Source organism: Narcine bancroftii, chromosome 14 (genome assembly GCF_036971445.1).
Source record: "Narcine bancroftii isolate sNarBan1 chromosome 14, sNarBan1.hap1, whole genome shotgun sequence".
Lineage (NCBI taxonomy): Eukaryota > Metazoa > Chordata > Chondrichthyes > Torpediniformes > Narcinidae > Narcine > Narcine bancroftii.
In genome coordinates, this window is record NC_091482.1 from 16,887,854 (window position 1) to 16,904,272 (window position 16,419).

At 37.9% G+C, this 16,419-nt stretch overlaps 1 long non-coding RNA gene across 2 annotated transcripts in view; it reads right to left on the reverse strand.

The window, feature by feature from the left end:
• LOC138749371 (uncharacterized) overlaps window positions 1–16,419 on the reverse strand; it is a 351,858-nt gene that overhangs the window by 86,357 nt on the left and 249,082 nt on the right. The window lies entirely within an intron of this gene.

Sequence of the window (16,419 nt, forward strand, 5' to 3'; positions counted from 1 at the left end):
ATGGTGACAATTTCAGCTCAACCATGCTGACTGTCATTTCAGTATAAATTAAAGGAGACATTAGAATTACATTGTGGGCTGATGAGTTTACCTGCTGAATGCAGAGCAGAGGCGACCTTGGTGTTGGACATGAACGACTGGAACAAATCACTGTTGCCACAGAATGTAAAATTAACCTTCATGAAAGTGAACTTTTTCCGATTATATACAGGTCCATTTAAGATCGCTAGAGATAATTTCACATACCTGGGGTTAAAATTACTAAAAGATTTAAAGAATTATATAAACTCAATTTTCTTCCACTATTCGAGATTGTCTTTTTCTAGATGGTCTCCCTTATCGTTATCTTTAATAGGGCGTATTAATGCAGTTAAAATGATAATGTTACCTAAGTTTTTCTATTTATTTCAAGAGATTCCAGTTTTAATTCCAAAATCTTTTTTTAACAATATTGATCCAAAGTTTGTTCATTTATTTGGAAGAACAAAAACTCTAGAATTATTAAATTTCATTGACAAAAATTGAAAAAAAGATGGAGGTATGGCCCTACCTAATTTTAGATTTATGATTGGGCTGTTAATATTCGCGATTTGGTTTTTTTTGTTCTGATAAATTGGATCGTTCATTATGGACAGATTTAGAATGAAATCTTTACAGCAGTATTCAGTGGCCTCTTTATTGGGTGCATTGCTTCCATTTAGCTTTTTCAAGATCAATAGGAATATATCTAATCCAATACTCAAACATACATTGTGAATCTGGTTCCAATTTAGTAACTGCTTTAATATTAAAAAAAATCTTTGCCTTGTCTAGTGCTATCTCTTATAATTATTTTTTTGACCATCAATAATTGATCAATCTTTCTCTATATGAAAAATAAAAGGTATTGTTTCTTTTGCAAATTTATTTAAGGAAGGTTATTTAATGTCTTCTGAACAGCTTGCAAGTAAATATAACTTACCAAATTCTCATTTTTTAAAGATATTTACAGATTAGACATTTAGTAATACCATATTACTGGATTTTCCATTTGTATATCCACCAGATCTAGTGGATAATATTTTTCAATGGAATCCCTTTCAGAAAGGGTTAGTTGGAATTATATATGATAGATTATTAAAATTATGTCCAGTACTTCATGATGAGATTCAAAAGGCTTAGGAGCTAGAACTTGCAAGACCCTTATCTGAGGATCTATGGGACAAAATTTTTAAACTGGTAAATACCTCTTCTACATGTGCCCGACATTCATTAATCCAATTCAAAGTCGTGCATCGAGTTCACATGTCCAAAGGTAAATTGGCTAGTATTTTTTAATAATATTATCCCTAGTTGTGACAGATGCAAATTTGAAATTGCTAAATGACACACATTTGTTTTGATTTTGTTCATCTTTAGAAAACTATTGGAAAGAAATTTTAAAAATCTTTTCAATTATACTCTAGATGGAGCTATAAGCCAATCCAATAATTGCTCTTTTTGGGGTTATTGACCCAGGCATAGGGAGTTTTTCTGTACCTGTTCAACGGGTGGTGGCCTTATCTACATTGTTGGCTAGGAGAGCCACCTTATTCAAATGGAAGGACTCGAGACCTCCAACAGTGGTTCAATGGTTCTCTCATATTATGTCCTGTTTAAGTTCAGAAAAAAAATTAGATATCATGTATTTGATTCATCGGTGAAATTTGAAGATACATGGTGACCTTTTATGACTTATTTTCATATGATGTAAAATTTCCTAATGTGATCAGATGCATTTATTCTTCCAGATGAGATATAGTTTTACCTTTGTCTTTTTGATTTACAGTAGGAACCAGAAGCAAGAAAATATATGTAACCCTCAGGATAAGCTGCTCAGTTGTTTTTCATTAGTTGTTACTTTTTATTAGAGTAGGTTTGGTGGAGTTTTTTTATATAAAATACTTTTGAAATTTTTCATTTTCACCCATTGCAGTGGAGGGAGATCGAGTATATACTGTTTGAAGTTTTATATATATATATATATCAATACACACACATCTGTGATACTGTATTTTCAGTTTCATTCCCTTTTCTTTTGTATTGTATTTCTTATAAAAACCAATTAAAAAAATAGAAAAAAGAGAATGTAAAATTAATAAAGATCTCTGCATTTATTCTTGGTGTAAAGAATTTATATATTTATTATTCCAAATATCTCTATATATTTATTTTACATTATATTTATGTATATATGTGATTATTATGGGCTGAGTATTTTGTGGTTGTATATATGCAGTCCAGTTGCACATATACAACTGGAAAAAAAGCTGTTTTGTCTGGTCATATATGTACAGTCAGGTGATAATAAATTTGAACTAATGCAGTTTTTAAAAATTACACATCAAGTAAAATTATAAATAAAACATGAGATATCCAAGAAATAGGAGTAGGGTTCAGCCATTATGGTCCATCGACCCTGCGCCACCATTATGATATTTTCTATCTCAGCTCAAGTTGGAAGGACAGGGGGGGTAATGTAATCATCTCCCCTCCAGTTGCAGCCCTCCCCATTTTGGTGGTCTTGCTGACTTACTTTAATTTCCATTCTACAGGATGTCCCAACATGCCGTGTCGCAATGCCTGTGGCTGAAATGACAGACCACCAAACCTCACTATCATGCTCCTTTGTGCAAAGATTGACTCCAGCCTTAGATGAGTTATCCCTTCAGTGACGTCAACTTTACTGGGAGTCCTTGATTCCACACTTGATCTAATCTTGTCTTGATGTTGTGCAATATTTTTCACCTCGCCTCTTGATTTTAGCTTCTATTGTCACCCGGTGGAAATAAGTCAAAAACTTTTGGCTTGAATTATCCGAGGCTGCCTGGATTTTGCCTGGTAATTCAAGCCAAAAGCTGTTCCAAGATAAAATTTTGCTCACCAATACCTCATTTTGAATGTATATATCTAATGATGTAAGGCATGATGTTATGTTACTGATACGTGTTTTTATCTGCCTTAAGATAATTGATATTGATTACCCTTTTAAGATTAACGTGTATAGTTATGGGCAGGTGAAGGGCAACAAAGAAGCTGGATTATAGAATCTTTTTTGTGGAGCAGCAATGAGTATACAAGGGATAAATTGTTTAATTGTTCAGTGGGTGAATGAACGTCGTTGCTTGGCCATTGTAACTTCTGTGCAATCAGTTGTTTGACAAGCAGCGAAAACCATAATTTTCTCTCAAAAGAACCCAATTGACAATTTTAATTTACAGGGACATTTAAGAGAGATCTTGTAAAAACGAAAACAAATATGATCATAAAGCATTCAAGAACTACTTTGAAACAGGCCTCTGCCGATGAGGATTAATGTCCTCAGGCCATTTCAATGGTATTCTGCCAGCTCATCCTGGAAAAGGCCTTGTGCATTGTTTCTAAATGCTTCAGAGACACTTAGAAACATACAAATAATTAAATGTTAAAAGTTAATTTTTAAAATTAAAAATTAATAGATTAATCAATACATATGTTCAACTGAATTAAAATAATTTAGAAGAATGCTAGTCCTTAAGATAAAGTGAAATCTAAACAAAGCAGGCAAAATTAACCTTTTCCATGAAGGCTAGTTTAAATGAAAGGGCCCCATTAAATACCCCAGCTATAGCTATTGCAAGGTTTAGAAAACATGTCAAGAATTGCACTCAGTGCTGTTCTGCAAGGGGGGGTGGGGTATGTGGAGTCAATGTATTCTGATGTTATGGAACCTGATATGCGGACTGGAGCTTGTCACTTTTTTAAAGAAATTGTCAGCTTGTCGTCAGCACCTTTTGGCTTATGAAGCGCTCCACAAAATACCTCATGATGTGCGAAAAGTACAAAAGTCTGCAGACATTGTGACTGAAGTAAAAACACAATTGCTGGTGAAACCCAGCGGGTCAAACACCGTATTTTATATAGGGAAGATAAGGAGACACACCCAACGTTTCAGGCTTGAGCCCTTCATCAAGGTATGATCAAAATGTAGGTAGGGGCTCGAACGAAATAGAGGGGCGAGGGGGTGAGGGCGGCTTCTTTTTTTGAAGGGCTCAAGCCTGAAATATTGGTTATGTCTCTTTATTTTTGCTATATAATGAACACTATTTGTCCTGCTGAGTTTATCCAGCATTGTGTTTTTATTTTTTATCTCATGATGTGTTTCTTTCATGGGGAATTTTTTATGCAATCAATGAAATTATTTTTCAAGCATTAATGAGGTATGAGAAAGTCATCTTTAGTCTGTGAATAACAGAAATATGAAGTTCAGTATAGCCCCAAGATTATTAATATTCAACCGACGACACTGAATTTCCACTTGATTCAGTATCTCATCAAGTGAATAGGACACTTGACAATGTAATACTTTCTGAGTACTGTACTACAGTGTTAGTTCCAACAAAGTCTTGATGAATGGCTTTGATATGAAATGTTGACAATTCCTCCCCCCCGCCCCCCACCCCTACACCCACTATGGGTGGCCATTCCAAAAAGAAACATTGCATTGTTGTTTTTGCAATAAACACACTGTATATATACGGTAACCTATGGCCATGCCCTCCTTTGGGAATGGCCATCCTACGACCCGCACCCCCTATTTGTTGCTTGAGCTGGTAAAATCATCAAGAGGTAACTTTTTTTTTGCTTAATAATATCTTGGCCTGTTTAAGTTTCCCACAACCCAAAAAGTGAAAATGGCCAAAACACACCACGATTATTTAACCGAAGCACCTGACCTGCACAAATCTAAAAGAGTGAGATAAATAAAACCTGATCACTTTTAAATCTCCAGCACTCAAGGGCAATAATTAACATTATTAGTTAATTGTTCCACTTTATTGCTTAATGGCGGGCCAGTGAGTAAACAACTAAAAATCCATCAATGCTTGTTTTGTGCACTGATTCTTGGCACAAAATCACACACAATCCCTAATGCATAAAAAATCATGCCCTTGTCCAATCATGTAAAATACCCTTATTTTTGTTTCCTATTATTTAAATCAGGATGGGCAAATTGCAGCCCATAATTGAGATTAAAAGATATTCATTCTTGAACCCATGCCCCAGAATGGAGATTTCTATGGATTATCTTAAGTCGATATTAAAAACTCTGATCCAAGATAATTACAAGAACCTGGGCACTAATTTGGTGACTTGAATGTGATAACAGTTTAATTCTCTTGTTTTCAATTGTTTGCATGGATTTAAATAAATTCCTTTCTATATATAGTCTTGACATAGATGGATATATAGTCCATAACCACAGAACTTTGTAGAATTCAATATGATTAGTAATTTACTTTCAGGCTTCATCCCTGTTGCTATTTTTAGGGAAGAAATGTTCCGTTACATTCTTGTCCTTTGCTAGTAAAATCATAACTAGGAGTTGTCATCAGGATAACATATTAAAAAAAACCCAGAAATAGCTCAGAATACTCAGATGGACAGAATGTATATTTGGAAGAGGAACAGAGTTAGCATTTCAGATCAAGGACTTCCATGTGGTTTTGGGTCAACTTTTTCTGTTCCTGCAAGTGGGGCCTGTTTTGCTGAATATTTCACAGCATTTTCTGGTTTTATTCTAGACTTCCAGCGACTGCAGTTTTTTTATGATTGTCATCAAGCTAAATGCAGACAAAAGAGAACGCAGTAACCTTAATAATCTAAACTTTACACTGTAATCTCAATTTTGCACATAATGTCTGGTATTTTTAATACCTTGCTTTAATAACTGCAAGCCATGATGTTAAATGGAGATGAACTTACAGCCATTATCACTAGTGGGGAGTGGTGGAGAGAGAGCAACAGTTACATGGCCATGTTACTGGACTTTTGTTTCAAGGACTTAAACAAATAATTTACAAGAAATACCACAATGGTCATTAGAAAATTAGTTATTTTTAAAAATGGTTTCTATTAGAACAGCAACCAGAATGGATGTGATTTAGTAATATCACATATCATTTATGCTTTGGGATCACACTGTATTGTGATAACACAGGATTGTGATTATGTTTGATTATACGTCCATAATTTGCACAAAGCTATTCTGCACTCACTATGTTTTCCTGGTGAAATTAACCTGCATTTCTTGGGAGAAATTGCTGTATTTATATTTTTTTCAATTCTTTTTTTAAATAGAAATCTGCAAATATAGGGTCAGTGAGTCAAGAACAGAAGGATATGGGTTAAGGATGAAAGGCGAAATGCTTAACGAGAACTTCTAGGGGGAGCTGCTTCACGCAGAGAGTGGTGAAAGTGGGGAACAAGCTGTCAGCTGAAGTGGTAAATGTGGGCTTGATTTTGACATTTCAGAAAGGATTAGATAGCTACATTGATGGGAGGGGTATGGAGGGTCTATGATCTGGGTGTAGGTGAATGCAATTAAGCAAAATAATAGTTTGGTACACACTGATGGGCTGAAGGGCCTGTTCCTGTGCTTTAGTCATCCATAAACATTTTGCTGAGGGTTATACTCCTCACCCAACCTCCAGCCTTCTTGGTAGTTGCAGTACCATTTCTAAATAGTAAAATCCCTGGTATCTGGCACTGAAGAGGATTGGGAGATGCCATCTAAGCGTATTGGCCGGTTGCTTGAGATTGCACGTTGGGTGACTGGCAACCTGACCGCTGGGGGAGGGGGGGGGTGCAATTTCAAACTTTTGTATTTTTACCTATTAACTGTATTTTCCACAATTTATTTGCTGGTTGCTTGAATTCTCGATAATGAGGATTTTATTGTGCACTGTTAAAATGTGTCTGGATGTGACAACAATGAAAAGGCTCACAGATGTTGCAATTTCCCGGCTTGTTTACTTATGTTCTTCGGCAAAGGAATCTGCTTCCTTGATCTGGTCTGGGTGGTCATGCATTAACCATTTCTGTTGCGTCACTGCATTTTGAGGACAAGCAGAGGTGGGGGATAAATGCCATCAATGCTCACATCTTGCAAATCAGTTAGAACATTAGTAATGCGCTACAGGGAGGAACTGTTACCATTGGACCTATCCCAAGCTCAACATGAGTGAACTGGACAGTCAGTACAAGCTTGCTTCAGAACTTCACAGGAGCCAGAGAGCCATGCCTGATTCTGTCCTGCATCCACGGGAAGCTCGGGAATCCAGCTTACTGATTGAGAGAAGTCGTAGTAAAATAAAGTACCTATTGCAAGCTTTGAGCTAAAGGATCTTCCGAAGATTTGCTCCAAGATTCTATGGCATTACTCATTTTGTCACTTGCATGAGACAAACCAGCAAAGGAAACAAATTCCTCCCTTTTCTCCCATTATCATACATCATATTTCTCCCTTGCTCACCAACATTCATACCAATCCAGAACCCTTTGCAATTACTATAGAATGATCATGTCTGGAAATTCATCTCAATAACAGCAATAACAAAGTCTAGTGCAGACTCATCTTTCCAATGCTTACATTTAGGTTAGAACAAGGGAAAATACTGCAGACATGAGGCTATTCAGGCTACTGGCCCAGATTTACTGACTGGGTCTGTTTGACCCATACCCACCCAACACACTAAACATTAACTCCACCCCCCCCTCCCCCACACTCATCAGTGATGAGGGAGGTCCAGATATAAATTGTGTATTGTGGAGGATGTAAAGAGGGAAGTAGACACATATGAGTGAGGGCAAGAACATGGCAAATGAAACATCATGAGGAAGCTGTCAAATTATCCATTTTGTTACACCAACCAGATGAATATTTATTAAATGGAGAGTAATTTGATAATTTAAAAGGTCTTTGTACATTAGCCACAATGAAAGCCAATCAAGCAGCTGCAGAAACAGATTAAGAAGGTGTGGTGATAGGTTTCCTCCATTGTATATAGTTATCGTTGGCTACTGTAATATATGGAGCTGGCCCACCCACTGATGACTCATACCCTATGACTCCTCCTCCATGATCTTAGGCCATAAAGGTTGAGCCACCTCTCCCTTCCCTCCATTCCTATACCTGGATCTGGGCCAGCAAGGCTCTTCTGTATATTAAAGCCTATCATTCCCTCAGCCTAGCCTTGGTGGTTACTTGTAGTGCACTACAGAAAATAATATATTGACTTTTATTAGGGGAGTACATTAGTATATAAATAGAGATGTCATGCGACGGTGGCTACATCAATAGGGCCTAGTGGGGTGGCACCTGGAAATATTGTGATGGGTTTGGGTTTCCTCACCTAAAAGGAAAAAAAAACTGCCACGGAGGACATTTCGCAAAGATTCCAGGGATGGTGGATTCACCACATTCAGAGAGATTGAGTAGACAAGGTCTGTACTCTGCAGAGTTTAAATGGGTGAGATAAATGTAATGAAAACATAGCATTTTTAAAGGGCTTGATGTGTGTTTCAAATATGGAACTTGCTTCACACAGAGTAGTGGTGGGGAAAAAAGCACAATTGTGTTATACATGGACACTCAATAGAGAAAGGAATTGAAGGTCGGTTGATGAAGGGAGATGAGAAAGCTCTTGAGATATTTCAAGTCCAGTCAAGTGCATTGTCATCTTATTGCACAAATACAACCCGACGAAGCTCTGTTCTCTGGTCCTCGGTGCAAAACTGGAAGATACACAACCAGACATAACACACATACAGACAAGCAATACATATGCAGGACAAGTATTCATCTACAAATAAATAAAGAACTATTGTTTCATGACTTTGAGAGTCTTGGAGGGTCAATGTGAGCAGTTCCTTTGGTCGTTCAGTGATCTCACTGCCGTTGGGAGGAAGCTGTTCCTCAGCCTGGTCGTGTTGACTATGATACTCCTGTATCTCTTTCCCGACGGGACCAACTAAAAGATGCTGCATGCAGCTGGAAGGGGTCCTCAGTGATTTAGCAATGATTAGTACAAGCCATAAATCTTTAGATAAGAAAGATTCATTGTTACTAACATGCAATCCTTGTACATTCACATATCCGTTTGTATATTCACCTATTTTCTTTAATTTTTTTATGGAAACTAGTAATCTTTATACTTTTTCTAATAGTTGGTTAAGGATTTTCCCAACATTCATTGGAATGCAAATGCATTTTATTCCTTTCAGAAAAGTAATTGTCAAAGAGAAATTTTTAAGCACACATAAAATAGATTTTTGGATTCATGAAATGCTTGGTTCATATTTAATTTTATTGCTCTGTTCAAGAAATAACGAGGTCAGCCAGCGGCTATACTTTGTGAGGTGTTTGAGGAGATTCGGAACGTCACCGAAGACTCTCAAAAACTTCAACAGGTGTACCGTGGAGAGCATTCTGGCTGGTTGCACCACTCCCTGGTATGGAGGCGCCAACTCTCAGGTGAAGAAAAAATCTCCAGAGGGTTGTTAACTCAGCCAGCGACATCACAGTCACCAAACTTCACTCCATCCAGGACATCTTAAAAAAAGCAGCCTCTCTCCTCAAGGACCCCCCACCACCCAGGCCATGCATGCCCTCTTCACTCTGCTATCATCGGGAAGGAGGTACAGGAGCTTAAAGATGAGCACTCAGCTGCACAGGGATAGATTCTTCCCGGCTGCCATCAGATTCCTGAATGATCAATGATTCAAAGACACTGCCTTAATTTACATGCATTACTATTTTATTTATTTTAATATATTACTGTTGTAAGATGGTTCATAATATGAATGTTTGCGCTGTGATGCTGCCGCCAAACACTGAATTTCTTGTTCATGACAATAAATTCTGATTCTGTTTTTCTTGTACGTGCTGACAGAAATGCTGAAGGTGTAGAAAGCACCTTGACTTCCATCAATTAATGTTTGCCTCCACACATATGTAGGAACATCTGTCTTCTATAAATGCTCATTTTAATGCTCATTTAAACATTTTTAGTGGCAGAATTTGCCCTATGAACATTTAATTTTCCTCAGGTTGTATGATAGTCATTTTAATTTTAGTGTCATACTGCAGTTCCAAAAATCATATTGGATAAATTAAATATGTAGTCTACAATTTTTTTCTGAGCTTCATTTCAAATTAACTCAGCGTGCATTTATTAAATAATGATTAAATAAAGGCTAAGGCGAACACAGTGAGCTTGAAGTCGATGGTTACAAAATTGCTGGAGGGCATTTTGAAGGACAAGATCTGCCAGCATTTGGATAGTCAGGGACTGATTGGAGGTTAACGAATGCAAACCAATTTGATTCACACTAAGTTATTTTTAGAGGGTTTTTTTTTAATATATAAGTACAACACATGCCCCAGTTTGGTGCTGAATAGTTTCTGGAGTAAATATGTAATTATGAATTTCAGCAATTTTACTTTCTTCTGTTTCCGGAGGAACACTTCAAGAAAAATTATTGTCCACTTCTCCACTTTAAACAGCAATAATATTTTGAAAAGAATTTTAACACAGTAAAGTATTCCCAGACACTTTACAGGAATGCCACTGAAAACAACTGACACTGAGGCAAATGTCAGAACAGACCAAACAAAAGCTTGGCCAAGGATGTAGGTTTTAAGAGAGTTAGAAAATTAGGGGATTAGGAAGGGATCTATCAATTTAGGACCTTGGGAAATAAAGGCACAAAAGTCAATGACATTCTGATTAAGGTGAGCGATGCCCCTGAGGTTGGGATGGATGGAGTACTGATTTCTTCGAGGGGCTCCATTGTTGAGGGAGAGATTGGTAAGAGAGAAACCATGGTGGATTATCGTCCAGTGGCCCTCACATCTACCGTGATGAAATGCTTTGAGAGGTTGGCCATAGCTAGAATATTCATGTACCTAAATAAAGATCTGGAACCACTGTAATTCTCCTACCATCACGATCCCTACACAGCAGATGCTATATCACTGGCTCTCAGCTCTGGGTCATGTACTCAACAGGTACTTTTCTTTGACTACAGCTCAGCCATCGACACCTTCATTCCCTCAGTGCTGGTCAACAAGCTCCAAACCCTGAGCCTCTGTACCCCATTCTGCAACTGGATCCTTGACTTCCTCATTGGAAGACCACAATCAGTATGAATTGGAAACAACGTCTTGTCCTTTCTCACAGGCAACACAGATGCGCCTCAAGGAAGTCCACTGCTCTACTTGCTCTACACCCGTGACTGTGTGACTCGGCACAATTCAAATGCTGACTACAAATTTGCTGGTGTCGGCAGAATCACATTCAGTAATGAGGAAATGTACAGGAGGGAGAAAGATCAGCTCGTTGATCTATCCAAGAAAGCAAATTCAAGGACCTGATTGTGGATTTCTGAACGAGGAAATTATCAGAACACAAACTAGTTCTCATTGACGGGTCAGTGGTGGAAAGGGTGAAGAACATCAAATTCCTGGGTGTCAACGTCTCTGTAGATCTCTCTTTGGACCTCCATGTCAATGCAATCACAAAGAGGGCTTACCAGCAGCTATGCTTCATGAGGAGTTTGAGGAGATATGGTACCAAAGACTCTTGAAAATGTCTACAGGTGTACCATGGACAGCATTCCATCTGGTTGCATCACTATCTGGTTTGGAGGTGCCGATGAACAGGATAGAAAAAAAAACTCCAGAGAGTTGTTAACACAGCCTGCAATATCAATCTTCACCCCATCAAGGACATTTTCAAGAGGTGGTGTCTAAAGAAAGCAGCCTCTATCCTTCAGGACACCTCCCCCCCCCACCACCCAGGCCAAACCTTCACCATCAGATATAACGTGCCTGAAGATGAACAAGCAGCACAAGGAGAGCTTCTACCCCGCTGCCATCAGATTCCCGAATGAACAATGAATCACGGACATGACCTCACTTCATCCTACTTTCTTGCACTATTTATGAATTTTTGAAATGAGATTTAGAGCAACATTTTCACCCTGATGCTGCCGCAAAACGACAAATTTTGTGACACGTTCATGACTCAGACTCTGTTTATGAGGATTAAAATTGAGCTCCTATTTAATTGGGTCCAAGGCAAAAGGTAAATAAGACATGACACGAGACAGTTCAATGACAAATATTAAGTATCTGTTCTTCATGTGCTGCTTGGATAATCATTGTGACAAGCTGAAATGCAGAAGCTCCTGAGCCAGCCTGAGAAATGAGGACCTGATCTCACCAATTCTGTGCAAGACCACTGAGCTCCCCTGCTCATTCATCGGTGGAGATGTTGTGATTTTGTCTGGTGGAAATAGGTTGAGTCACTAGCTCTATTTTCTAAGCTGCCCAAGGTGTCAGTATCAAATTTCCTGGCTTCAAACAAGGATGTATTAAGTTATCTAATCTGCACACCAAGGGAGTTAAATATCCCCCAAAACAACAACGAGAGATGGAGCAAAATCTGAAGAGCGGCACTATTCAGAAATATGTTGCTGTAAAGATCTTTCTCTTGAGACTGTCTAAAATAATGTTTGATGTGAACATTGGAACAGAGTCAATTTATTTACTGTAATCCCTGACTAAAAACATACCTCGGTCAGCAAGAATAGATGCAGATATTGTAAGATACTAGATTTACAAGGTAGAGCTATATGAGAACATGGCTGAACGAGGGATATTCCATTGTTGAAACTATGCGTTCAGTGTGTGTAATGATGTTTCAAGTAGATATGAAGAGAATCTTGAGGAATGGAAGCATTAAAAATCGGAGTACCCTTCAGGGACCATTACTATTTATATTTTGAAGATTTAAGATGAAAAAGTCATTAAATTAATGGAGGATAAATAAAGTTGGAAGTGAAATAATTACTGCTATGAAACCAAATTGCTTACACTTACTGGGAGAGGAAGGATTAAAGGAATGTCCATTTAAGGCATATTTAAATAAGTTGCATTATTATGGTAATCAATGGCTTAAAACAGATTTCAGGATCCACCCGCCACAACTAAAAGCAATGAGAATTAGTTTTTTTTTGGTTGAATGGCCAAGCCTGCCTATTTGTTTTGGTTTAGTAATCAGATTCTGCACCCAGTAGCTGCCTTTTGGGGTGGACACTCGTTCACCACATACAAGAATGGAGCTGATCAGGGTGGGTCAAGTGCTGAGAGCGCTGGAGAGGTTTGACCCTCATTCCTAACTCAGTGTAACGACCGTTCCTGTGTTGGGTTGGGGGGGTGAACGGATGTTGGAATTGACAGCCCGGACCTTGAAGTCTTGATAATTGAAACAGGTGGAGGTGAGAAAGTGAACTGCCAGATGTCACTTCCTTACAACACTGGCTTCTTGAGTTCTACAGGGAAAAAAAAAATCTCTCAGCGCATTGGCCTTTTTCTGACAGCATTCTTGAAGGCACCTGCAAGAACATCAGTTTGAGATTAGAAGCTGCAGGAAGATAGAAAGGTGCCCACTCCAATGAGAATTTAACTGCCTGTCTCCTTGCTTCAGGAGGAAAAGGTGAACTTGTCACTGTCTTCCCAGAGCAACCCAGACCAATGCTATCATGCCAGATCTGAGAACTATTTGATCTCATGTCAAGGCTTGTTTTAATTAATTTCACGCTTTCAATTTATTGCAAAATTATGAATTTAATTTTACTTAAAACATAACTTATTCAATAATTATTAAATGCAACGTCAGATGAATAATTTTCTTCACAAAGAACATCTTGGACATAGAACAAAGAAATCCTGAAGGGTACAATAAATACAAAAACATTGGGAAAGTGGGAATGCACATGGAATTAAGCAAATCTAGAGAGACATTGACTAAGATAAGAAAACAGGTTTTGAACTGTGCCTTATCAAAAAGTAAGTAAGAAATCTTGCCTGTTCTGACCTAGTTCAGAACTTGGAAAGGATTCCTCATCCTGATGAAAGATCATTAACCTGAAATGTTGATTCTGTTTTTCTCTCCATAGACCCTGCCTACATATTTCCAACATTTTCTGTTTTAATTTTAGATTTGAAGCAGTTTTTAAAAAATATTTTCCTTCATGTTACAAATATTTTGGCCCAGCTTTCTTCATTCATTTCATTTTTGTGTGTGATCTGAGCATTGCTGGCAAAGCCGACATTTATTTGAGTTTGATGAGCTACTTTCTTGGGCAGCTGTAGTCCTTCAGGAGAAGGTTGAGGAGAAGGTTCAGCAATGTTGAGGAGAGAGTTCAAGGAATTATATTCAAAGGTGACGAAGGGTGAGTGATCACTCTCACTCTTTCACTCAGGTTTCGATGAGGGCTGTTGTGAGATTAGGTGCCAAGTGTCCTGGTTAAGCTTTACAACCATGCACAGGTTATTGGTTATTGATGCTTAAGTATCCATTAAGAACTCGATGAATGGCTCCTTTTGTCACATTGTTAATGATTGAAAGCAGACTGGTCAATTATGTTCTTTGCGCTGAATATTAAGAGCATACTTGTAGTCATTGGTTGATGTAACATTTTGTGCAATAAAATCATTTGCAAAGGAAAGAGATGCAACATCTAGAGAGAAACAAGTTTTGATTAAGATCTTGTCAAAAAGAAGTCCTTTGAAGAGAGAGTAGAAAGGCTTCTTCAGAATCAGGAAATAATCAATGATATATTAAAACTGTTAAATAATTGCTCATCATTTCATGTTTTATTCTTTGATTTTATTCTGGCACATAAACCTTTGTCAATCAAATTTATTAGAAAGGTTAAGGGGGCTTCAATCCTTTATCAAATGAGGAATATTTTTGCCACTGCTAGGCATCAAATGTTAGGACTGGAATTGTTTAGGGAACAGTTTTGTTGTTTTACCCCTTACTGAAAGGTTTTGGAGTGTAAGATCACAAAAGCCTGTAATTATACAGAGTGAAGATGAAACTTAATTGCAGTGCTAAGTCTAGTTTTGGTCTTAAAGGGGGAGCCAGAAATGTTCACTTGATTGATTAATAGATTCCCTGGATTAAACAGAATTTACTTCTATTAAAAAGAGAGCGTAGTGATCACATTGAACCTGCTGTCACTGGAAACTTACTCAATCCCACAATGATATAGTACATATAAGCCCCATCATCAGGAAATGAACTCGAGACCATAACCTTTTTTTGGGTGATTTGACAGGACAAATGCTGAAAGGCAGTTTTCTCTGGCCAGAGTGTTGAGACTGGAGGATTAGAACTAAGGGTCAGCCATTTAGTGCCAAGAAAAGAACTATTCATTCAAAGAATTGTAAATCTTTGTAATTCCTTCCTCTGGGGAGCTGTGTAAGCTTGGATGATGATGGTATTTAGGACAGAGATTAATGGACATCAGGGCACATGAAGAATCATGGGATATGCAGATAAGACTGGAAGTGCAGAGTTGATGTAGAAGTTCAGTCATGGTCTTATTAAAAAGGCAGGCTCAAGAGACTTCAGTTTCTATGCTAGATCTGCAACTATTTTTTATTACAGTGATGCCAATTTCACAGGCAATTAAAAAATAACAGAATGTGTCACAAGACAGTTGAGTGTTTTTTAACTTCACTTCCATTATAAACTACTCCATCTTCATTATGTGATGAACACAAAGCATTTTCAGTTTAATTGGTGTAGGTCCTGCTTATTGCTATTTTTGCAGGCTTTTGATCTGCTTAAACCTTAATGATGAGATGGCTTCATAAATCTACAATTAACAATATGCGCTGCAATTATTATGGGCACACTCTTTTGCTTTGTTGCAATTCAATGGCACCCTGAAATAAATTTTCTTAGAAGAATATAATTCTAAAGAGAGAGCGGAATTGATCGCCTGTCCTTGGTAGGACATGAACAGAAATTTGATTAATCACCGATCTCACCAGGGTGATTTCATTCCACGTTAACCTCCTCTTTCCATGTAAACAGATGAAGCCTATTTGGCAGCAGAAAATAATGAATTAACTCGGGTGGCGGTGGCTGAATCTCACAACACATTGATCATTTTTTTCAGTTTTCTTCTTTAGCTATTTATTTGCAACTTGAAACTCGCAGCTGTTCTGCCCTCATTTGTGACGACTTGTTATATTAACTAAGTTGGCTCTGTGCAATGTGTTTTTACCTAATTTACATTGTACTGTGTGACAGATTAGAGGGTAGAGTATTGTGTGCCTGCTGTCTGGCCTAACTGAGTTTTAATCTGTCCGAAGTCTGCTGTGGTTGCTGCCTGCAGTGAGAGCTGTGTGATTTGGTGAGCAAAAACTGACTACAGAATCCACAGACGGTTGAAAGTAATCCACTAACTTTTGCGAGTCGCTACAAGGCTGCCACGTAATCCATTGCATTCTGCAGTAGGGCTATCTTGTCATAGGTGCAGACTTGTATGCTCTTTTCCAGAGAGAACGGTCTATTCTTGCTGAAGTATTCACGCATAAAAAAGGCACCTGGTCCGGCTACAACTTTTGTCTGCACACGATTCAACATTACCACCCTTACAGGTCAAGTTCAAGTTTAATTTCATCTGATTGTTGATATACAACCCAATGAACCAGAGTATCTCCAGACCATAGTGCCCGCACACACACATACATCCAATACACAAACAACATACATA